Consider the following 24,808-nt stretch of genomic DNA (forward strand, 5'->3'; position numbering starts at 1 on the left):
CACGCCGCGCTGCGCGCAACCGTGCTGCCCGGACCCGTGCGCTCCGCAGCAATACTAATGGTATCTTCGACTGGTCGCCTGTATGCCCCGAAGCAGAGTCGGGTAGATCGGCCGTTTCCCGAGCTCAAAGGTAGGGGACAAGCGCGCAAGCCGAACGTGCGACTCGCTCTCGGAGGAGGAAATTGCTGATGCGAAACCACGTGACTACTGCCAATGTCCGATGCTTCGCCTATCCAAAGCTCCCGGCGCTGCCGCAAAAACCGGCGGACGTGCCGGCGGGCGAACGTTCGTCGAGACGCCAGCATGCACTGGCCTAGGTTGCCAAGGTTACGGTGGGCCGTCGCCAGCAGCAGCGACGCGGCGCTGCGATGACGTTTCAGTCTCGATGACTGCTCCGACGACAGGGCTCGGAGCGCCTCAGAGCGCTCCAAGATAGAGGAGAGCAATCGAGAAGAACCAGCCGAACGCAGGGCGCGCACCCTCTTTCAACCAGCCGAAGACAACGCCGCTCGCGAAAGCGCTCCAGAGTGCTCAGAAACGACCAGCCGAAGATAGCATAAGCAATCGTTAGCACTTTAGCACGATTCCGCGAAAGAGGGCAACATTTCCCGCGGATATTCCTTCGTCCGTAGCCATTGCCGTGGCGCGGTACATTGCGCACAGCGTTGCATGCGCGTTCATTTCACGAACTTTAGTTCCTCCTGTCCCATCTGGCCACAGCAACATCGGGTACAGCACGGTCCAGATAACGCAGCGCAACAAATCACGGAGGCCAACGCAAACCTGCCCGCACGGCGCTTTTGCCACGGTACGAAACCTACGGAGCAACGCGTGTGAGCGCACACCATGGAGGAAGGAAACTGAGGAGAGGCCCTACCGCCTCCGCGCGCTAGGAGAAAAGTGTGGAGGAAATGACGGAGTAGGTTCTCCTCTTTTTTGCAGATTTTTTATTTCTTTGCTGTGGCGGCCACGCCTTTCGGGCTACAATGGCGGCTTTGTTTTGGTTCTGTGCGCTCACACGTGTTGCTCCGTAGGTTTCGTACCGTGGCAAAGGCGCTGTGCGGGCTGGTTCGCGTTGATCTCCGTGTTTTGTTGCGCTGCGTTAGCTGGACCGTGCTCTCCCGGATTTTGCTGTGGCCAGGTGGGCCACGAGGAACTAAAGTTCGTGAAATGAACGCGCATGCACCGCTGTGCGCAATGTACCGCACCACGGCAATGGCAACGAACGAAGGAATATCCGCGGGAAATATTGCCCTCTTAGGCGGAATCATGCTGACGTGCTAACGATTGTTTAGTAGTGCTGCGGAGCGCGCGCGTCCAAGCACCACGGTTGCGCACAGCGCGGCGTGGTTTCGCGAGAAATGTAAACAAGAGAGGAGAGCTGGCGCGATAGGCGGAGCAACGCCATGAGCAACACCAACTTCCGGCTTCACTTTAGCTTCACAGAGAGTGACGTCAGGGCCTCTCCTTAGTTTCCTTCCTCCGTGGCGCACACAGAACAATAACAAAGCCGCCATTGTGGCCCGAAAGGCGGGGCCACTACAGCAAAGAAATAAAAAAAAACAGCAAAACAAAGGAGAACCTACTACGTCATTTCCTCCACACTTTTCTCCTAGCGCGCGGAGGGGGTAGGGCCTCTCCTCAGTTTCCTTCCTCCATGGCGGCGCACAACAAAGGTTGTCGCTGCTTAAGAAAGCGGCGGTGGCGCGTGGATGGAGGGGCTTTACGCAATGCCGGCATGTCTGGGGATAAACGAATACAACACTCGCTAACAAACCTCCTCCGTAGTGCCCAGGAAAGAGCAAAAGCCCCCAGATTTTCTCTCTCGCGCCCGCTTTTACTCGCGTCTGCGCACAAACGGCTGGCGATCCCTCAAATGAATGTCTCGTACGTGACTGTCACAAAATCTTTGAGGAACAGGATGATGGGAAATAGGCCGTCGCGTGATAGGCAAGCGGTAGATTTAGTCGGCTCGCTTTTGTTGCATCTGCTGAGGGGGGTTTTGGAGTATGCGCACATAGTAGGCGTGGTAAACACACGCCGAGGTTCAGTGAAGTAATTCAAGTATATGAAGCAGTTGAGTCAGGCAACGCACCGAAGCACCACGCGGCTCGACGCTCGACGAGAGGTCGCGTTTCGGGGCGGTTTCACGGAAACGAGGCAACCTTTCGTCCTGCAAACATGTGAAGCCAACCAAGCCGCCCTTCCGATGGCGATTCGTCGCGTTTGGGGGCATCTTTTGGGAAGCAATGATCACTTTCGCCCCTGCAAACATGTGCAGGCTCAAGCGCATGTTCAAGCGAGCGTCCGGGTTCCGCAGCGACTGCTTTCCCGCGTGAAAAAAAAAAAAAATCGTCCCATCTTCTGCCTTCTGCCTCTCAACAGCATAACGACGTCGCACCACACAATCTTAAAAATAGTGTACGTAAACCTCAAGGAAAGGCGGCGACTTCGGCGTCTAGAGTGCAGGGTAGTGCTATTTAGTTCTTTCACAACGAAAGACGCACAGCAGAACATTCTACTAAGCAAACACGCGACAAATAACTATCCCGCGAAACGTCTCGTCTCAACCTATATAGGTGCTAGACAGCAGAACAAGAATTAGCAAGAAAATACGCACCGGAGTTTCAGGTACACAACAGCCGATTTGACCAAACAATGGACCACGCTCGGGCCGGCATACTCTGGACGGGTTTCGATTTGAGAGCGCCGACTAACTGCGGTGGTAAGTGCAAATGATGCTTTGAAAATTATGTCGTCACGGGTCTGGCTCCCCAGTCCGTCTCCACGTTTCAAGACAACACATTTGAAGCGAAGAACGACGCCCGCGGTTTATACTTCCATGCCTCCATACTTTTGACGGCAGTCGCCACTAAGCCATTAATCATTACCACGCACGAAACAACCACGAATGTGCGGCAACAATGTGGGACTATTCCTACCCAAAAGGCATCGCGCACAAGGCCCCGGCGAATGGGAGGGGCGGCTTCAGAGGATGGCTTGCCGAGGCTAGTGGAATCACGTAACGCTCCCTGCTAGTCTTTTTTTTTTCCTTTCCTCCATGGAGGGAGCACACCGCAACGCGATTGAAGCCATACCTAGTGGCCCAACACGTGATCGCACGTCAAAGTGCGCGGCTGGTTTTAGTGTACCCGCTCTGCAGGCAGAGCCATGGCAGGGCAGCTGAACAAGCGCGCACCGAATAAATAAAAACTACTGGCATAGCTACTGGGAACCCAACGTCTCAAAAAATCTCGATTCTTGTTCTGTGATCTCGACGCAAGAGGTCACGTGTTAGGCTACCACTGTGACTTCACGGAGCGTTCGCTTGCCAAGGTTGGCGGCATGACGTAACGCTCCCGCTTATATCTTTCCGCCCTCCATGCCGCGCATAGAGAAAGGGTCACGTCAGCAGAAGTGCCCGATGTCACGTGACCAACGGTGTTCGTCACAAGATGCGCACAACGCAAGGTCCTGGGTGCGACTCCCACCAAAGGTCGAGGGGTTCGACTCCCAACAAAGGTCGAGGGGTTCGACTCCCAACAAAGGTCGAGGGTTCGAGTGCCTTAAAGGGCCCCTCGCCAGGTCTGGCCATCTTTAGCTTACAAGCGCATTGCATAGAATGCTCGCTAACGATCTTGTCTGCTAAGTATTACATCCCTACGCACGGCAGCAAGAGCTCACATTTCAAACCAAACGCCACTTGCCCTTCGCGGGCGCCGTGCGTCCCAGCTGCAGGGTCGACGTATGTCGCCTGCGTACATGGCAGTGCTGTGAAGTCGCTCACAGTGACTGCGATAATTATTCAAAGCAACATCAGTTATTAATATTTTAAATAATCATGTCTACCCTGCATCTCCAACGATCCGAACAGAAGCCGAAGACTGTAATGCCGTATCTCAACACGCTGTAACCGAGTGCATGTGCAATGTTTCTCTCTTTTTTTTTTTTTACAGACAAGGGTGCAATACTTTTGATATTAAACAACAGCCAAGCGACTGACCTCAGTTTAAAACAAATAAGTGATAGGTGATGTTGCCACGATAAATTACTATCGATAGATATTCCGAGATATTTTACACAATCCATGTATGGAATAGGCGTACATTTACAAGAAACACAGTTCGACTCATGTAAGTAGAGAGGCATGTTAATTACAGTAGTCTTGAGTGGAGAGCGATAACAAGCAAGTTGTGTTTTTTTTTTACATTAACAACAATTCCATTATTATCGAACCAAAGCATTGCCTTGTACACGTCATTTTGCAACATTTCAGTGGACATATTGTAAGAAAGATGTTTTGCCAGTAAGACAGGGTCGTCAGCATACTGGAACACGGAACATTTGGAAATTACCAAAGGAAAGTCATTAACGAAGATGTTAAACAACAAGGGTGATAAAATGGGCCCCTGAGGAACTCCAGCTTTCAGCGACAGCTTAGAACTAACAACGCCCTCATCATCGGTATCGACCACTTGAAATCTGTTGCTCATGTAATTTTCGATATTATTATTATTATTATTATTATTATTATTATTATTATTATTATTATTATTATACCTACATGTACACAATGCGTCGATTGAGGTAAAACACACCGCAACTTCCCTGCTCGTCCTTATTCAAAGTGAGGAAGGGCTGATGATTTTTTTCTTATTTCTCTTTAGCTGCCACATATTTTTAAAGATCGCCTTTGGCAAGAAACCTAATTTGGCTCTGCAGCTTAGTAAGAGGCGGGAATTGCTATAATTAAAAAAGAAAATTGCGACACAGCTTATGCAAGTAGCGTCCATTTAATTGAACATTAATGGATGAGCAGTTTGTCAACGTCAGCTAATAAATAAATTTCATTTAATTATCGCTTTGACTGCTAGCGTTATAACTTGTGTTTATATCGTGCTCAGTTGAAGCTCATCAACACCCTGAAGATTCCATCAATTCACACGCTGACATTTTCAGTGACTTAATTCACCATGTCGTCAGGATGTCTCCTACGTGGGCCCAAAGCTTAAAAAGAGGAAATTGGCCAGTTAGCTAATAAAATAACCCTCATCGCAAAAGTAACGAAGATAAGCTTTGAAACAGTCTAAGCTAACTCGGTGTTCCTTTTTAAACGACACCTCTTCAGGCACCGTCGGAAATTCTGCTTATAAATGATGATGGTGGTGATGATGATGATAATTATATGTGGCTGCACCCTTTTTTTATCGGGCGGACGCAACATTTTCATCCTAGCCGGGAAAAAAATGGAGAAAGAGCACACGCACACATCCTGACACAGCACTTCACTGGTTCGCCGTCCAGACTTGCGTCACTTATTTCCACCATTGCTGTAGTCTGTGCTTTGTGACAGACCTGGTGGTTGTGCAGCGCCCGCTGTCAGTGGCGAATCCAAGCGCCTGCTCTAGGTCATGGTTCTTGGAGCCCATCCAACTCGAGTCTTATACCAAGCATGCAGGATTTGCCAAAAAAATGATGGGTGGAATATTTCAAGCTAGCAATCAACTTCTGGCGTCCCTTTGCAGAGATTGGCGAGATGCTGCCTGGAGTGAAGGACGAGACGTTCGATTGTTTCGGAATGGACAGATGGACGTCTGCAGTTGGGTCGAAACAACCCGCGCAACTGCATGCTATAAAGCACCGTCTATTGAGCGTTGTACCGAAGGAATATATACATATATTTAATTTCACCGACGCCGATTACGATAATCCCTAATGCGGAATTTGAGCGCACATCTATACGTGTTTTAATTTCGCGATATATTGGATGGTGCGGACAATCTGTCTCGTGCGTCTCGTTGCAAACGGAGCGAAGTGAGACGCGACTGCTTGGTAATCGCGCGACATCGCGAGAGGCGGCGCGTGGGCTAGCGTGGGCGCGATTAACAGCAGCCGCCGCAAACAAACCTTCGCTCATGCAGCGCTTCTTTTGCCATATATGGTTTCGGTGTCGCCATCAGTGAACACACGACGCGCGCTGGAATTTGAGCGCACATCTATACGTGTTTTAATTTCGCGATATATTGGATGGTGCGGACAATCTGTCTCGTGCGTCTCGTTGCAAACGGAGCGAAGTGAGACGCGACTGCTTGGTAATCGCGCGACATCGCGAGAGGCGGCGCGTGGGCTAGCGTGGGCGCGATTAACAGCAGCCGCCGCAAACAAACCTTCGCTCATGCAGCGCTTCTTTTGCCATATATGGTTTCGGTGTCGCCATCAGTGAACACACGACGCGCGCTACTCTGGCGCCATCTCGTAGCCATCGTCGCCGCGGAGACCGTCGTGCTCGCTACAGTGTTCTAGAAGTACACTGTAACTACGATTTTCTCCTCGCGCTTCCTTCGCTATCGCCGTCCCCCGCTGGGCTCCGCGTTCGCTCTTTCATCCTTCGCTGTGCTCGTTCGCTCGGTTACAAGGGACGCCGACGCTCGCCGCAGGAACGGGCGATTTTTGGCGCGATTGACGCGCGGCGGAGGGGCCCGGGTGTCGTTTCGACGAACGCGCTCTCGAAAATCGCGTATCCGCGTGATGCTGTTCGGAGTTGAAAAGAACGCGTCGCAACGCCCGCCAATGACAGTGCAGCGCTAGCGCACGTCACGCCACACGTCACGATGCTGTTGCCCTGCGCGCATCTTGCTCAGCGGTACACCCGGCAAACGCGGCGCGGCCGGCGCGTACCCGCCGTGCTCATGCCGACGCGTCAGCAGTGGCGTGGGCGTTCGCCGAGAGTCGCGTTGTCGCGAGCGAGAAACGCGCCGATTCGGTTCCTGCTAAGAGCTGCGCTCTAAAATACGGCAGAATCCATCTCACAATGTGTCGACGGTAATGCGCTAGCATTGGATCAATACAGCGACACGACGTACTGCCACCGTCGCAACGAGTTATGTATGAGGCTTGTACTACAGCGGGACTCTTCGAGCTTCGTGAGGATGATGGTGATTTAGTGGCATCCTTTCTTGAAACGGAGCAGTGACAATAGTCACCTAGCCTACTTGAGTTAATAAAGTATGCTATACAGGCTTTCCATTCTAGCATTTTTGTATATACATCTCCCTTAATATCTTTCATATTCCTCAAAGCTTCTAGCTATCTGCTTTGTACTGCTATCTGTGCCTGTAACGGATCCGGTCGTATCAATCTCTGCTTTTTTGTCGAGCAATATTCTAGACGTCTCTTGCTTATCTCGACCGCTGACCGGCTGATATGCTTCTGTCCACTTCACATTGAAGCACTTCCGGAAGGTGTACGTGCCCCAAGAACACTCGGCGCCATCTAGCGCAGCCGCCCCGAAGGAGGCGCGTGGCCTCCGAAGTGCGTGGCGCCCCGGTGCGTGCGAAAGCCGCGAAGCGAGCCGTGCCGCTGTCGCGCTTCTCTCCGGACGCGCCGCTCCGTCCAGTGCCGCCGCCGAGAGCAGAAGCGTGGCGCTCCGGGGCCTGCAAACGCCGAGGGTTGTTACCTCGCTTGCCGCACAGTCAGTGGCACACACTCAGTGACCCAAGCCGGCGAGAAGTTCATTGGAGAGCGGCAAAAGCCCGGTGCATTCGCGGTGCAGTTCGCTAGAGCGTTGGCGTGAAATGCGTTCATTGAAAGCGACACATACCAAGTGCATTCGTGGCGCAGCCCGCTAATGCGTAGGGTACGTTGTCCGAGGAACCCTCGTGAGGTGGGCCCGGTTACGCTAAGTATGGGATAAAATTTAGTGATATTTCTTTCGCCATTGTAGAGCGGCACAGTCCCAGTGGCACACATGCCTATTTCACCAAAGTTGGCGTCAAAAGACGTTCACTGAGGTGCGGCATCCACCGGTGCATACCCAGTGACCCAAGCTCCCATCGAAGAGTTTCACCAGAACAGACGAAGTGGAACATACCCAGAATTCCAAGTCCGCATCAAAGAGTTCCTTCGAACAGCGGTACCCAGCCAGTCCCGCGTCTACAGTGATCTATGTCGGCGTGAGAGAGAGGTTCGTTGAAGAGCGGCACGTATGTACACATTGCCACATACTCAGTGACCCAAGTTGGTACAATGGTTGGTCTCGAGCCCTGTTAATTCCGCACAGCAGCCCCATGCACTGCCCATTTAACCCCTGACTGCCCAGTAAGCCAGGTAGGCAGGAAAACGATTAGATACAAGCATAGCTACATTGATAGATAGCCCACGGGAAGTGCGTGAAATACCCAAGGAATGCTAGCGCATGGGAAGTGTTAATAGCGGATGTAGAAGCAAATGAAATGCTGCGAGGCGATAGGGCGAGGAGGCGACCTCCCCTCCCTCAATGCCTCCACCAACGCCCAAAAACGCCTTCCATGACCGGAGCCGATGGTCTACGTCACGCCGACGTCACGAACTTCGTCTCTTTATCTATTCCTTCTTCGCTACATGGTGGCGTTTTCCGCGCTCTGCCTTCATCCGGAAATATTCGTACTCGCGTAAGTGGGACGCGTGACGTATGGAGCCGATAGCTGTGACGTCATGTCTGCTGGTGGGAAGATATTCTGGCAAGAAAAGCGCGCGGGCATCTCTGTGAAAGCCGGACCACGCCCCTCCAAATTTATGTATGTGCCGCTTTCGCGGCATACAACGGTGCAATACTTAGTAGACACGATCGCCACCACGCTTGTAGTTCGTATGCTGCATGCTACGTCAGCGTGAAGGCCATTTGTACGCATCACAACCGCACCTAATTGCACTTAATTGCAAGCAAGCCTGCAAAGAGAAGGTACACATTTTTCTCTCGTCTCATCCCTGCCTGCTTAACGCCACAGTCCGCTTTATTTATTTGTCGTTTGTAAAGTAAAATCCGGCTATATAAGTATTCGTCCACACGAATACGGACTGCGCTGCCCCCCCCCCCCCCCACCCGCATTGTTTTACAGCTAGGTGCATGAATTTTCCTTCAGCCGACGCTTGCCAAACTTCTGGAGACAAGCTTCGTGCGTTCATTGTTGTACGGGACGCACTGCAGGCGCTGCGAATGCTCCGCACGGCAAACGAGCGCACTGGCCGCTGTTCCACGGATGACGCCGCGCCAATCGCGCGACACGGCGTCTTGCTTGGTTTGCCAGCGCGGCGCGCGTTGCGAACGGAGACGCCAAATAAAAATGCGCATTCACGAGCGAGTTTTACGGTCACGCGGTGGACTTTACATACAGAGTATTGTATACCGCCGTGTGGTCACGTCCGCGTATACAGGGTAAGCGCACGGTTCGCTGCCGTTGTATATGCGAGCAAAACGCATGCGCGTGCACTAAGTCCTCTGAATAATTATTTTTTTACAAAGGCTATAAGGAGAAACACTGGATATGTTTAAACTGCGCGTCAGATTATCGATTCTATAGTGTTTTTGCATTTTCTGACGTAAAAGCTATTGCTAGTCAAGCAGTTGGATAACTGATGGCAAAGTTGTTTTATGGGCTGCTAAGCACGAGTTCGCGGGATCGAATCGCGGCCACGGCGGCCACATTTCGGTGGGGGCGAAATGCGAAAACACCCGCGGTACTTAAATTTAGGTGCACCTTAAAGAATCCTAGGTGGTTCACATTTGCGGAGTCTCCCACATCGGCGTGCTTCATAATCAGATCGTGGTTTTGGCATGTAAAACCCCATAATTAACTAAAGTTGGTTTCTTGAATACCGCGCCTAAATCACCGCACTGGCGACGTTATCGTGACTTCGCAGATTTCACGAAACATTTTCTTTTTTTTCTTTTTGGAGCAAAAGTTAACAACATTGTTGCTATGCTGAGCTATAATTGGTAATGAAAACATCTGGTTAACCATACACGGCAGCTCCACCTTTCAGCCTCGAGAAAATACTGACAGCGTGGATAAATGCCAAGTGATTGCATTACCCACTTATCGTGCGCCAACTTGGTGTTTTGATTCTTCGTATACCCATATTTAAGGCGCCAAAAAACAACACACAGCACACAAGAAAGGACAACGGGACAGAGTGCCTCTCGCAACTTTATTTTCACCGAAGACACGTACGTATACCCTCAGTCAGCGCCTGCGCAACTCAAGCATCGAGCACGGTAAGATAAGGCTCTTTCAACAAACCGTTTCTCTGACTTAAACAATGATAACAACGTTTTACTAACACACAAGCTACCTTTCTTACTGGTATGAAATGCTTCCACTAATTCCCTAGCTTTCGTATTTTTGCTTGTGTCCAGAATCCGCGCGTCAGAAAAGTATGCCTCACAAGAATGCGAGGGGCAGTTTCTAATATGCTTTGGTATATTAGGGTCCTCTTTATTTCACTCAACGTTTCATCCATGTTTCTTGATTCGCTCATTTACACAGCGCCCAGCATGTCCTATATAGGAACAACCACAGGTGGGGGAATTTCATACACAACCCCTACGGCACATTTTATGAACTGTCGCCCATGCTTGATTCCGCGACAGTTCATAAAACGTGCCGCAGGGGTAGTGTATGAATGTAGTGTAGGCTCTGAATGAGGGAATATGTGTACGTGTCTCCTGTGAAAATAAAGTAGTTGAGAGTGGCGCGCTGTCCCGTTACATGTCCTTTCTTGTGTGCTATCTGTTGTTTTTCGGCGCCTTAGCAATAGGTACAATGAATCAACAGCAACTTGCCCGGCAAGAAGTTCTCTTATTTCTGGTGCAGTGGGCCCTTCTACGTGTGTGTGTCATCTCCGCGTTTCATCGACCGCTGGATTTGACGTGCCATCGTCAACACCGCTCTCTGCATCGAGAACGGATCGGTTCCCGTCGAAGTGAACGTCCTCTCTCATCCGGTGCTACCATCATGGGGGCATGTAAAACAAATGAGCAGAATTCTCAGCCCGGAGCTGTGGCGCCAAGATCGTCTGCTTAGAGGAAGCTTTAGCTCGGGTGTTACTATCTAAATACATGTAAAAGAATTTGTTTTTCTCCACAATAACTGCACCATACTTGACGAGGTTTGTTGCATATAAAAGAAAAACTATAAAATCTAGTGACTGTTGGTTTCGAATTCTTGATTTAGGTCGTGAATTTTTATTAAAAATTGGCAAAAATCTAAAATTCTCAAAAAACGAAACTATCAAGTTTACAACTCTGTAACTCATCAACGAAAAATGATAATACAATTCTTTGAAACACATCTAATAGTATATCCAAAGCGGACAAAACTGATATGTTACACTTGAATCTCTAAAAATTTGATAACATGAAAATACGGCTTTTGCAGAACCCATGTAAACAACGTAACAAATTAACGTAAGATGTAAAATGACATATCGAATTTGTCCGCTTTCAATGATCTAATGGATGCCGTTCACAGAACCGCGACATCTGTTCTTGATCCAGAGCTATACATTTTTAAACTTCGTGCTTCTATATTTTTTCGAACTTCCAAATTTTAGAAAATTCTTGTAACAAAATTCAGGCCCTAAATCGAAATTCCGCTTCCCACACACACTAGAATTTAACTTTCTCTCGCAAATGCAACAAATTTCATTCAAATCGATCCAGGGGTTCACTCACAAAAAAGTTTTTGAGTTTTACATGTATTTGAATAGGCCGCGTCGGAGTTGGACCCGAGCTGAAGATTCCTCTTAACCATCTTCTTCGCACCGCTTGCCTGACACACTATCCTAGCTGGCTTGCTGGAAGGAACATTTGTTGGATCAAGAGATTGGCCTCCCACATGACAGAACAACTCTGCATGTGCATGTTGAACTGTCTGCTCAGTGAGGAGGAGGAATAAACTTTATTAGTTGAAATGAGCCGACGTAAAATCGTCCGAGGTGGGCGGCGTCCCTAGTCCAGGATGCCGTGGGCTTGAGCTGATATCTTGGCCCTACTCACCAGGCGATGCTGGTCTTCAGGGCTCGAGCTTATCAGTTGGGCCTCCCACTGCTCGACGGTTGGTCCGGTGATGGGCGGTGTCGATGGATTTTGTTGACATTCCCATACCATGTGGTAGAGGGTATTAAGCGTAGAGCAGAAGGCGCATTTGTGAGTATAGGTCGTAGGGTACATTGCGTGTAGCAGGGTGCCGTGCGGGAATGTGCCGGTCTGTAGTTTTCGGAAGATCACCGCCTCTTCTCTTGTCAGCTGGGGATGCGGGGGTGGATAGATCCTTCTACCCAGTCTGTAGTGGCTCAGGATATCGGCGTATCTTTTCGGGACGCTATCTTGTTGGTCTACCGGTGCTCGTGAACCTGATGGGATAGCCCGGAGAATGTGATCTCGGGCAGCGGCATTAGCCGCTACATTACCCGCCAGGGACTTGTGTCCCGGGGCCCAGACAATGTACACCTCTGGAAAATTGTCTCGCTTTTCGAGGATGCGCAGGGCTTGTTTGGAAATGCGGCCCTTTTGGTAATTTCTACATGCTGTTTGTGAGTCGGTGATGATCGTGATTAGATCTTCCTCTCGCTGGCCCGTAGTGGCCGCCAGGGCTATCGCCGTTTCTTCCGCGCAGTCGATGTCTGGAGTGCTTACCGAGGCCGCTGCTACCTCTTGTCCTTGGCCGTTGATCACGCTGATAGCGTGGGCCGCTCTGTTCTTGTACTTCGCCGCGTCGGTGTATCGGACTTCTCCTTGTTTTGGTCCTTCGTAGGCCTTACGCAGAGCTTTCACTCTCGCTCGCCTCCTTTCTCTGTGGTATTCAGGGTGCATGTTTCTCGGGATGCTGGCCACCGTGATCTTCTCCCTCAGAGGTAGAGGAACCCGCTGTTTTCTGGACTCATATTCGACTGGGTAGCCCAGTCTTAGTAGCGTGTCCCTACCCGTGCTGGTGAGCTTGAGTCGCTCTATCTGGCTCGTCTTGTGGGCCTCTACTAGTTCCTCCCAAGTATTGTGGATGCCCAGGCTGAGTAGCTTCTCCGTCGACGTCGTCGGTGGAAGCCCCAGTGCCAGCTTGTAGGTCTTTCGTATTAGGGTGTTCAATTTGTCTCTCTCGCTGTTCTTGAGACCCAGGTACGGGGTGCCGTAAGTGACTCTGCTGATTACCAGGGCTTGTATTAATCTGATTGTGTCCTGCTCTTTCAGGCCGTGCTTTTTGTTTGTCACTCTTCGCACCAAGTGCGCGACTTGGGTAACTGTCGCTTGCAGTTTTTTAATGGCGGCGAGACCGGCACCGTCCTTCTGGAGAGTGAGGCCCAGAATACAGAGTGTGTCCACCTTGGGTATGTTGACTCCATTTAGTGTCAACGTTGGGTCAGGGGTCTCCTGCGGAGGCCGCCCTCTTGTCCTCTTTTTGAGGATCAGGAGCTCCGACTTTTCCGGCGCGCATGAAAGACCGCAGCGGTGCAGATAATGCTCGGTCCTGTCGATGGCTTCCTGCAGGGCGTCTTGTTGTTCGCCCGCCGATACCGTGCACGTCCACATGGTCAGGTCGTCTGCATACATTGCGTGACGGATACCCCTGATGTTCTCCAAGAGGTTCGGCAATCCCCTCATCGCTATATTGAACAGCAACGGGGAGATCACCGACCCCTGGGGGGTTCCTTTCTGCGGTATTTGGAACTTCTCGGTCCTGAGATTCCCCAGGCCTATGGTCACCGTTCTACCCGTCAGGAAGTCCCGGACGTAGTTGTATGTCCGCCGTCCGCAGTTGGTATGTTGTAGGCTGTTTAGCACTGCTTCGTGTGAGACGTTGTCGAAGGCTCCCTTCACGTCGAGTGCCAGGATGGCACTCTTGTGGAATGTGCTGAGGCCGTCGATGACTTCTTTCAGCTGAAGTAGAATGTCCTGGGTGGAGAGGTTAGGCCGGAAACCGAACAATGTGTTCGGCAGGTGCCCACCTTCTTCCAGATAGGGCGAGAGACGATTGTGGACCATGTGCTCGAAGAGTTTTCCCGCGCATGACGTGAGAGAGATCGGACGCAGGTTCTGTAGGTTGATGGGGTTGCCGGGTTTCGGGATCATCGTTACGTCCGCGTGCTTCCAGGAAGCCGGTATACTGCAGTTCTCCCAGCTTTCATTGATAAACTTTAGTAAACTCTCCGTTGCCCCGTCGTCCAGGTTACGGAGGGTCTTGTTGTTAATTTTATCCCTGCCGGGCGTCGTGTTTCTTGTCAGATTTCTTAAGGCTGCCACGATCTCCGACTTGGTGAAAGGTTGGTCTAAATCCGGATTGGGTTCCCCCTCGTACTCCGGGTGAATGACCGGCTGCGTCTTCCGTTGTTGCTCGTCTCCGATGTATTTCTCGGTGATGGCTTCGAGCGCTTCTTCTTCAGTTCCCTGGAAGTTGTGTATAAGTCTTTGTATGTGTTGCCCCGTGACAGTTTTTGATTCCGTCTTCGCGAGAAGGGTCTTTAGAATGGCCCAGGTCTTTCGGTTGCTGAGGGTTCCCTGTAACTGGTCGCACATTTGATTCCAGTTCTGACGTCCGAGTTTTTCAGCATACTCCTCCGCCTGCCGCGAGACTGCGGCAATGCGGATCTTGAGTTTGCGGTTTCTCTTCTGCTTCTTCCATCTCTTCAAAAGTCCTCGCCTGGCCTCCCAGAGGTGAAGTAGGTGTGGGTCGACTTCGGGATTGTCCGCAGTGAGTTGGATGGTCTTTGTGTACTTGGTAACCAAGTCCATCACGTTCTTGGTCCACTCCTCGATGTCCTCTAGGCTTCTGGGGTGTTCGTCTTTCCGGAAAGCAGGCCAGCCCGTAATTTTGGCCTGACCTAATCTCACAGGGGTTTTGTGGTGCATGATTTCAGTCTGGATGATATGATGGTCGCTGCCCAGAGTCTCGTCCAGTCTCGACCACTCGACTTGCCTTAAGCCAGTGGAGAAGGTCAGGTCTGGGCTGGTGTCTCTGGAGACACTGTTGCCGATTCTAGTTGGTATTAGAGGATCGGTCCACAACGTCAGCTGGTGGTGTTGTGCCGCGTTGTGCACGTCCATACCCTTCTTGTTGGTTGATCGGTAGCCCCAAGCCACATGTGGAGCGTTAAAGTCACCCACCACGAGAAGTTTTTGACCGTTGGTGACTTTCTTCACTTCTCTCAGGAACTTGTCCAAGTCCTTTAGTGTGTCGCGCGGAGGACTGTATACATTCAGGATGTAGAGGCTCTGCAGGGTTTTCTTGGGAGGAAACAGCTCAATCAGAGTGTGTTCGATTCTGTGGTTGATTTGATGCTGCTGCGTCGTGTAGTGCTTCTTGACGAGGACGGCGGTCCGGGTCCTTCCTTGGGCAATGTACGTTTTGTAGCCGCGCATCGTAATATTATTTGTTTCTGTTTCCTGTAACGCGATGACGTCAGGTTGGTGTAGGGTGCATAGGTGAAGTAAATTTTGCCGTTTCCGATTTATTCCTCTGCAATTCCACTGCCAAATTTTGAGGGTTTCGGTCGCTTCTTTCTTCTTTGCTATCTTATTCGCCATCTTGGCTTCCCAGAGTCTCGTTCATCTGGGCTTCTCTGATGGGGTATTTTGGCTTTTTCCTTGCCTGCTCTTTTTCCCTTTCCAGAATGGAGATGCGTTGGTTGAGTTCGTTGCCTATCTGGGTGATCTCCTGGCGGAGCGTTTGTAAGGCTGCTTGGACGGTGGCTGCCACAGATTTGCTTATGGTGTCGACGGCCTGAGACAGTTCGGCTCGGAACTCATTTCTCAGTTTGGCCCTATCTTCGGTTCGGGCCTTGTTCATCTTGTACTCTATTCCCGAATCGAGGTCCTCCATCGGGGGAGTATGTTCCCTCGGCGGCGTTGGTGTTGTGGTCAGTTTCTGCTGTTTTTGCAATTCGTCAATGAGATGTTGGAGCTTCCTCTCCAGGGCTTGTTCCCTGGCCTGAGCTCTTCTGTCGCGTTCCTCCTGGCGACCTTCTTGCTCTTCTAGACGTTTCATGAGCACTTCATTCCGCTTGATCAGGTCGGCGTTTTGCCTTCTAAGAGAGGAGATGGTTTCCTCGTATCTCGAATTTCGCTCTTGTGTCGGCTGTGAGGGAAATGAGTCGGTTGTCGACTTGGAACTGGCTATCACTTCCGCCCAGGTGATCTTCTGCTGTTGTTGCTGTGGCTTACTTGTTCCATATTGCGAGGAGCTTGAACTTGTCTCCCTTGTTATAGGTGGTTGTCGGCCTCTTGATTGACTTCTCTCCCTCACGTACAGGGGTGGGGGTCTTGGCTTGAGCCTTTTCTCGCACTCCTTGCTTGCCGTCTCGTGAGGTAGTCCACATAGTTTGCACTGCAACTGGCAATGATGATCTGCTTGTGGGTTCTGCACCCCGCACCGGTTGCAGATATGTTTGTCTGGGTTGGGGCATACGTCCTGCCGGTGGCCGATTTCTCCGCAGGCCTTGCAATACTGTACCGATCTGCGGTATGGGCGACAACGTGTGTACGAGCCGGCCACCTTCACATAGAAAGGGATGTGCGGACCTTCGAAGGTGCTAACTGCTGAGGTGGATTTGCCGAGCATCCTCGCATGCAGGATGCCACAGTTGTTGGCTGCCAGTAGTTCCGCAAGTCGTTTCTCCGTCGTACACGCAGTGATACCGTGCACGACTCCACGTACTGTTCCTGGGAGCGGTTTGATGTACGGCGTCATCTCGTATGTGGCCGCCCCAAGTTCGATGCTGCTGATGGAACCGAGCTTCAGTGCGTAGTCCTCGTCTGCGGTGCTGGCAATTATCAGGTTCTGCTTCCACTGCGTTTGGATGGTTACGTTCGCGCAAAATTCTTTGAAAGGAGAACCACTTGCCCTTGCAAGTCCTTCGGCGATCTTCTCGTCCGGCCAGCTGGACAGTTTCATGCCGGTTCTTGGTCGGTATACCACCTTGTAATCATTCTCTGGCAGCGGCGGCGTCACGCGTCGCGGCGGTGGCTTGCCGTTGGTTCGGCTTCCCTGATCTTGCTGCCGTTGGTGGTTGCTGTTGGCTTGCATGCTTGCTTCCACTCTCGGGTTGCTCCTCGCGTTCAGTCCTCCTTGCTGGTTCTGGGGGTTTTCTTGCTTTCCTCCCTCTTGTATGCGGTCCTCGTTCAGCGCCTTCTTGTTTTTTCTTGCCTTGATTGCTTGGAACCATGGGCCAGCTTGACTCAGCGTCTTGCCGCTGTTCTCGTCGAATTCCATGTTGCTCTGGACCGCTGTGGAGTCTTGGCTATTGTTCTCTATGTCCATTTCGTGAGCACTGCCGTTCGCTTCCCCTGCCATTCTCGGTGCTCGCGAGGCCACGCGGGCCCGCTCCTGGGGCGCGTGCGGCGTTCGGAGAACGGTGTTCGAATATGTCGAGGTGCTCGTTGCTCGGTGTCTCAAGGTAAAGTTGGGAGTGGTTTAGTGATTGTGGGGGTTATTCATCTGCCAGAGAAGGTGAAGTCTATTCTTCAGAAAGGACCCAAGTTTGGTTTAGAACCAAAGGTGCCCCTGCATGAAGTGATCGCTGCCAATCATCGAATTGCTAGGAAGGCCGATTTAGAAGAGCAGGAAATGTGCCTTCTTGAGGGAGTTGACTGCCTTCTCAAATCTGGTTACACGAAGCCTACACGGCGTGTGGAAATGTCAGCTGGAGACTTGTCTCATTCTTTAGCAATAATAGCCTAACACTTCTTCAAGCTGATGAGGAGGGCGGGTTCGTCGTTATGTCATATGATAACTTCTACAAAAGAGCAGCTCAAGCGATTGAAAAGAGTTTCTCACCTGTCCCAGTAAAGTCTACAAACGTAAAAACTAGAGCAGTAGTGCTGTGTGAGAGTCTGGGTTGGACTAACCTCGTTAATCTTCATCATCATCATCAGCCTCGTTACGCGAACGCCAGGTCAGTGAGCATGCATTGCAATTGATCCCCTGAGTTACTAAGCAAGGCAATATCATCAGCGAATCGCAAGTTACTAAGGCATTCTCCATTAACTCTTATCCCCCATTCTTCCCAATCCAGGTCCTCTTCCTGAGTTAAAGGCGGATATCTGTTGTGTAGCTTGATCCGGAATTCGTCTATTTTCCCTCTTACCGCTAACTCATTGATCGGCTTCCTATGTACCAGTTTCTTCCGCTCCCTCCTCAAGTCTAGGCTAACTCGAGTTCTTACCATCCTATGGTCAGTGCAGCGCACCTTGCCGAGCACTTCCACATCTTGTATGATACCAGGGTTAGCGCGGAGTATAGTCTATTTCACTTCGTCTCGCCATTCGGGCTCCTCCAGGTCCACTTTCGGTTATCCCGCTTGCGGAAGAAGGTATTCATTATCCGCATATTATTACGTTCTGCAATCTCTTCTAATAACTCTCCCCTGCTATACCTAGAGCCTATGCCATATTCTCCCACTGACTTGTCTCCAGCCTGCTTCTTGCCTACCCTGGCATTGAAGTCGCCCATCACTGTAGTGTGTTTTGTTTTGACTTTACCCATCGCCAATTGCACGTCTTCATAGAAGCTTTCGACTTCCTAGTCATCATGACTGGATGTAGGGGCGTAGACCTGTACGACCTTCAATTTGTACCCCTTATTAAGTTTTACAACAAGACCTGCAACCCTCTCATTAATGCTATAGAATTCATTTATGTTACCAGCTATAATATCCTTATTAACGAAGAATCCGACTCCTAGTTCTCGTCTCTCCGCTAAGCCCCGGTAGCACAGGACGTGGCCGCTTTTTGGCACTGTATATGCTTCTTCAAAGCTGCATTAACCCAATAAGAATGTTTATTCTCTCTCTCTCTCTCTTGTCCTCCTAACTTCACTGAGCGCTATGATATCCCATTTACTGCCCTCTAATTTTTCCAATAGAACTGCTCGACTCGCCTCACTAGATAACGTTCTAGCGTTAAATGTTGCCAGGTTCAGATTCCAACGGTGGCCTGTTCGGATCCAGGTATTCTTAGCACCCTCTGCTGCGTGACAGGTCTGACCGCTGCCATGGTCAGTTGCTTCGCAGCCGCTGTGGAGTGAGGGCCGGGGTTTGATTGTTGTATTCATATAGGAGGTAGTGGCCAAGTACTGCACCAGGGTGGCCAATCCTGCTCTGGTGAGGGAGTGCGTTACCGGTTCTGGTCACCGATATCAGGCCTCACTCCAGGCCTGCTTATGCAATTTTATCAACACGCGGATTTTTTTTTAATCCGGTGGAAAATTGCGCGGCACCAGGATTCGAACCACGGTCCTCTTGCACGCGAAGCGGATAATCTACCTCTACGCCGCCGCTGCTAAAGAGGTTAACAAAAGCAAAAGTAGTGCGCTGAATGTTTTTTTTTTCGGTGAAAACACACAAGGAAGGCTTGGGCCTTTCACAACGATATTTACTGAAAAGGGGTAGTGGCAGAAGCAGCTTAGCCTTTTTTCACGAAAAGGTCCAACGAAGTCTTGAGAACTAACGGTGGCTTTGGTCGTGTCTTTTCTGTGGATGTTGTTGATTTATTTTATTCCGTTCCCCACGAGGCCTTATTTGCTGCAGTCAGGGAGTGTATCGAAAGATCTGACCTTGTTTCCTATCAGAATCCTGCCGGTATCCTTACTGATGACTTTTAAACCCTTTTAAAATATTACTTAGAGTCCACTTTTATAAGTTTTGACCAGCTGTTCTTTCTGCAGGAATCTGCTATATGCATTGCATCCTGCGTTGCACCAGTGTTGTGTAATACATTCCTTTCACAAATGGACCGATTTCTGCAACAGGTTTTACCAACTTTAGATGTGTGGACGACTTTTTGATAAGATTAACCAAAGACGGAAGCTTGAACTTCACATAAGCTGTGGGTAATATTCTAACAGACCCTATTCAGACAACACGGAAAAGGCTTGGATTTCACGACTGAACTGCCTGAGGGTAATTATTTACAGTTCTTAGATGTGCAGAATGAGTTCTGTTTAGATCGGCTTTGCTGGAGTTAGGCTTCGTGTGCAAATAAAGGGCTTCTGCCATTCGACTCCACCTATTAAAAACTAGTAAAAAGAGGAATTGCTTCACTATGTCTTGAATCCGCGCTCAGGAAATCTTGTATTCACAAGATGCATTCGAGTCTCGAAAACCAATTGACCAGGCTGGCTTCAGCTGGGTTTCCTGGTTCGCTTGTAACGGGGATTGCGGAAAGCCTCTTGCGAAAAATGAAGAGAAGGGCTTCGAGAGCTGGGGCATGGGTCCCTCAAGAAGCCCGGTGGCCGTGCCGTATGTGCGCAAGTTGTCCCACAGTTCGAAGACGGCATGGTGTTCCGCTCGTTTTTACAGCTCCTAGGAAGCTCGGAGGCCTTTGCTCTCGGATAGTAAAAGGAAAGGAAAAATAAAAAGGCTGCGGAACCAAGCACGGGCGAAAGTTCATAAAATGTGCCGTAGGGGTTGTGTGTGAGATTCCTCTCTCCTGTGGTTGTTTCTACATAGGACAGACTGGGCGCTGTGTAAATGAGCGGATCAGGAAACGTGAACGAAACGTTGAGCAAAATAAAGAGGGCCCTAATATATATACCAAAGCATATTAGAAACTGCCCCTCGCGTTCTTGTGAGGCACGCTTTTCTGACGCGCGGATTCTGGCCAGAAACAACAATACGAAAGGTAGGGAATAAGTGGAATAATTTTATATAAGTAAGAAATGTAGCTTGTGTGTTCGTGAAACGTCTTTATCATTGTATAAGTCAGAGAAACATTTTGTTGAAATAGCCTTATCTTACCGTTATCGACGCTTGAGTGTACTTGTTGCGCAGGCGCTGTCTGAGTTTATATATGTACGTGTCTTCTGTGAAAATAAAGTATACATGTTGAGAGTGGTGCTGTGTGTTGTTTTTAGCGCCTTAAAAATAGATATAATGAATCAATAGCAACTTGCCCAGAAACAAGTACTTTTGGTGTTTTGATTGTGAAAAGCAAAACGTCCACACTGGTGGTGCTCACCTCCGCCCGACGTCCACCCACTCCGCAAGTAAATGCCTGTCCCGATCGATATGCATTTCTCTCATTAAATAATGTAAGACTGCATGGCGCCGTCCTGCATATGGATGGGCCACTGAGCAAAGATTGACAAGGCGCTCAATTTTATCTCACAATGGCTGTTCACTGAAACGGAACCTACGCGCTAGACCTCCAGCAATGACGGGGAAGAGAAATTGATACTACAAGGAAGAAAATAAGCACAAATAAACCTTAATTTCTCGCGTTTAAGGCAAAAAATGTGCCGACGTAAGCAAGTGTCTTTCTTTTTTTAAATCTCTTTCAATTGTCTTGTTTATTGTGCAGACTGTTATCATGCTGTCTTTTCTTTTTCCTTCCTTCTGCTAATGATCGGCCGTCCTGCTCGTATCTCCCTTCAGAGCAAACGACATACAAGAGCTGCGAGTCGGTGCCCTGCATACCCTGGCTCTGTTGTACAGTCGTCTATGCTGCGGAGGGAAACGCAGTGTGTGGCAGCTTTCAGCATAAGTCACTCACTGGGACATCGTGGAATCGCTCATTTTGTTCAGCATCATCGGTGTTTTGGGGCGTAGATAAAGATGAAAAATAAAGAGAACTTTTGGAGCGACAGTCGTCTAATAAACTTTTGATTAACCGGCTTGAATATCTCCACAGCCGTCCGTTGTAATACGTTCGGAACGTGTTCAAAAAAAAAAAAAAAAAAAGAAAGAAAGAAAAGAAAGGAAAAGAAAAATGAAAAAAAAAAAAGGAAAGCAGAACAGATCCAACTCGTGTGTCGGAATCAATGTGAAGCGGTCCGTTAAACGCTGCACAAATAAATGCGATGCGCGCAATTGCGCTTAATTTCGTCCTCACCTGTAACGTGCCATATCATGCAATGTCTATGCCTATATGCATCGCATATATGCCACAGCTTTAGTGCCGTGCAATGTTTCTGTTTATGCACTGCATCGCTCAGGAGCTATGCCGAAATGCAGGCACCGGATTCAGGCGCAGTGACGACACAAGGACGAAGCCGAGGCGTGACGGTTGTCGAGGGAGCATTGGCGACGAACCCGTGCGTTCACTGAGTACGGCACATGCGTCAATCAGACGTATGCGTAACGAATGAAATGTAATTAATTACTTGTAATTAATAAAATTGTTAGGTAGCTTTGTAATTGATCGATTACTTTTTTTCAGTAACCGATTACATGTAACCAGATACTTTATTGACGAGACAAGATGTGACGTGCAGCCAGTGGAGATGTGAGCGCCTCAATTTGGCGGCGGGTGTATAGCGTTGCATAGCGTATCATGAGACTTAAATAATCAGAAGAATAAGAATGGGATGGGTTGCGTTTGGTAGGCATTCTCATATCATGAACAGCAGGTTGCCATTATCCCTCAAGAGAAAAGTATATAATAGCTGTGTCTTACCAGCACTCACCTACGGGGCAGAAACCTGGAGGCTTACCAAAAGGGTTCTACTCAAATTGAGGACGACGCAACGAGCTATGGAAAGAAGAATGATAGGTGTAACGTTAAGGGATAAGAAAAGAGCAGATTGGGTGAGGGAACAAACGCGAGTTAATGACATCTTAGTTGAAATCAAGAAAAAGAAATGGGCATGGGCAGGACATGTAATGAGGAGGGAAGATAACAGATGCTCATTAAGGGTTACGGACTGGATTCCAAGGGAAGGGAAGCGCAGCAAGGGGCGGCAGAAAGTTAGGTGGGCGGATGAGATTAAGATGTTTGCAGGGACAACATGGCCACAATTACTACATGACCGGGGTAGTTAAAAAACTATGGGAGAGGTCTTTGCCCTGCAGTGGGCGTAACCAGGCTGATGATGATGTATAGCGTGCATATTTTTGTTTTTTTAGAGCGCAGCTCTTAACAACGGTAGCGGGTTCGACTACCACCAAATATCGTGTGTTGGAATGCCTTAGTTAACTATGCCTTAATTAAATGAGCCTTAATTAACACCAAAGGTCGTGGGTTCGACTACGACCAAATGTCGTGTGTTTGAGTGCCTTAATTACCTCTACCTTGAAGGGCCCCTCACCAGGCCCCATACCGAATTTTGGTTATACGCTGGAAGATCTTACGTGTCCCCTAGGGAGCGTTCTGCCGCAAAAATTTTTTCAAGTCGGCCTATTAATAGCCGAGGTAAAAATATTTCAGTGCCGCGAACCCATAATTTCAGCAGGCGGGCTCCATTGCAAAGCGAGACTCTCTCCACTCGGCCCGTCTCGCCTCCGCAAGCGAAATTCCTTCCCCGCGTTCTCCTGTGCCGGACCTCGAGGATCGCGTGAGACATACGTCACGAGTCCCGCCTGCACTCCTTTTTTTTTTTTTATCCTCGCTTTTTTTTTCCAACGATGCGCATTTCCGCTGGCGGCGTTGCGCGCGAGCTGTTATCGTTTCGCGAAGCGCACGATTTTGCGTTCTGTGCACAACGACACATGACTAGCGGTATAATTCAGTGCTACACGAATACTGAGGCAGAACAAGCGAATCGCAGAGCATGATCACGCGCTGGAACACGGTAGAAAATGGCATAGTTTCGGTACCTGCGCACGTGACCGCACGACCATGGGAACAAGCAGACCAAGCGGAAGTACATCTCTTTTGCTTCGGTGCGAAGTAAAGCAAAAAACATGCAGACATTCCTGTCTGTGTGTTTTATTATTTCTCTAAACTTCAGTTCGTCAACTGAAGCAAGAGATCGCACAAACAACATATGGTGCTTTGAATAATTTTCCAAGTCACGTGTCACCTGCAGACACGACTACGTAGGCGCATGGACGCGAGTACGTCATCCTCCAGCTTGGAGCGCGGCGGCCGCGATCAGATGGAAAAGCGGCGTTCGGTTTGTAATTTCAGATCTTTCCGCGGCGCGTAGCGATGCAATACTTTGCAGACACGATCGTTATCACGCAATGTATACTCTGCGCTTGTCAGCTAAAAATGGCCAGATCAGGTGAGGGGCCCTTTAATTAAATGTACCTTAATTAACAACAAAGGACGCTGGTGCGACTCCCACCACATGTCCTGTGTTCGAGTGCCTTAATTAACTGTGCCTCAATTAACACCAAAGGTCGAGGGTTCGTAGCCTTTTTGGACCATCGTGTGGTCACGCCAACGCCGGATTTTGCGCCTCATGAGCCACACAACGCTTCCGCAAATATGCACTTTCTTACAGCTGCACTCGTCGTCCGCTTCCCACCACTGCTGGCGTATAACCGCTATCACCCTCGCCTATCACTGTTTCAGCATGTTTCTTGAGCATGACTATATCCTCAATGCAGATAGGAAAACTATGATTAAAAAATGTTCCACGGCGTTTTTCGCGTTAAATGGAAGCACAGACCAGCAATCTTTCCGTTGCAATAAAAATACGGGTGCCAGAAAAATCGATTGTTAGTCTCTTCAAGGTTATACGATGGAATCGCTGATGGGGACAAACGATATTTTCTTTTCTGGCGACTTTTCATGGCAAGTAAACACGATACGATAAGGGGTGCGACACGCGAAAGCAGTGTGAAGCTAACTTTGGCTATCGTTGTTAGACTTTCGTGTCAGACATTTCAGCGCGGCTCACGTGGTCAGAATTATAAAGTACCCAGTTTTGAACTTTGACTTCTGTCATCGAACCTGCAGTTTGAGCTCGCTGTCGTGTACAGTGTCATGTTTTCTTTAAAGGCAAGGGTGTTCGCCGTTTAACGAGGACGTTAACATTTCGAGAACGCCTGGAAGTTCACGCACTAGCTCGCCGTAATTCAGTGAGCGTCTGCTCAGTTCTAATTGTTTATCGACAAACAAGGGTTACATTACATTTTGCAAGAACCAAGGCGTCGAGCTAGCGCGTAGCTTCTCCTGCCCAACTTGCAACGCATTCGGGCACGCACACACACGCGGCGTCGTTCGTCCCGCTGCGCACGCGCACTGCTTCTCTCGAGTCACACACGCACGCGCGTGCCTGACAGGCTAGAGCGCACTGCACATGTGGCAGCGCTGGGATGTCGGCAGCACGGTGAACTC

At 49.7% G+C, this 24,808-nt stretch overlaps 1 protein-coding gene across 1 annotated transcript in view; it reads right to left on the minus strand.

Moving 5' to 3' along the window:
• LOC142557772 (SLIT-ROBO Rho GTPase-activating protein 1-like) overlaps nucleotides 1–24,808 on the minus strand; it is a 158,747-nt gene that overhangs the window by 34,315 nt on the left and 99,624 nt on the right. The window lies entirely within an intron of this gene.

The sequence above is a fragment of the Dermacentor variabilis genome, chromosome 9 (genome assembly GCF_050947875.1).
Source record: "Dermacentor variabilis isolate Ectoservices chromosome 9, ASM5094787v1, whole genome shotgun sequence".
In the NCBI taxonomy this organism is placed as follows: Eukaryota; Metazoa; Arthropoda; class Arachnida; order Ixodida; family Ixodidae; genus Dermacentor; species Dermacentor variabilis.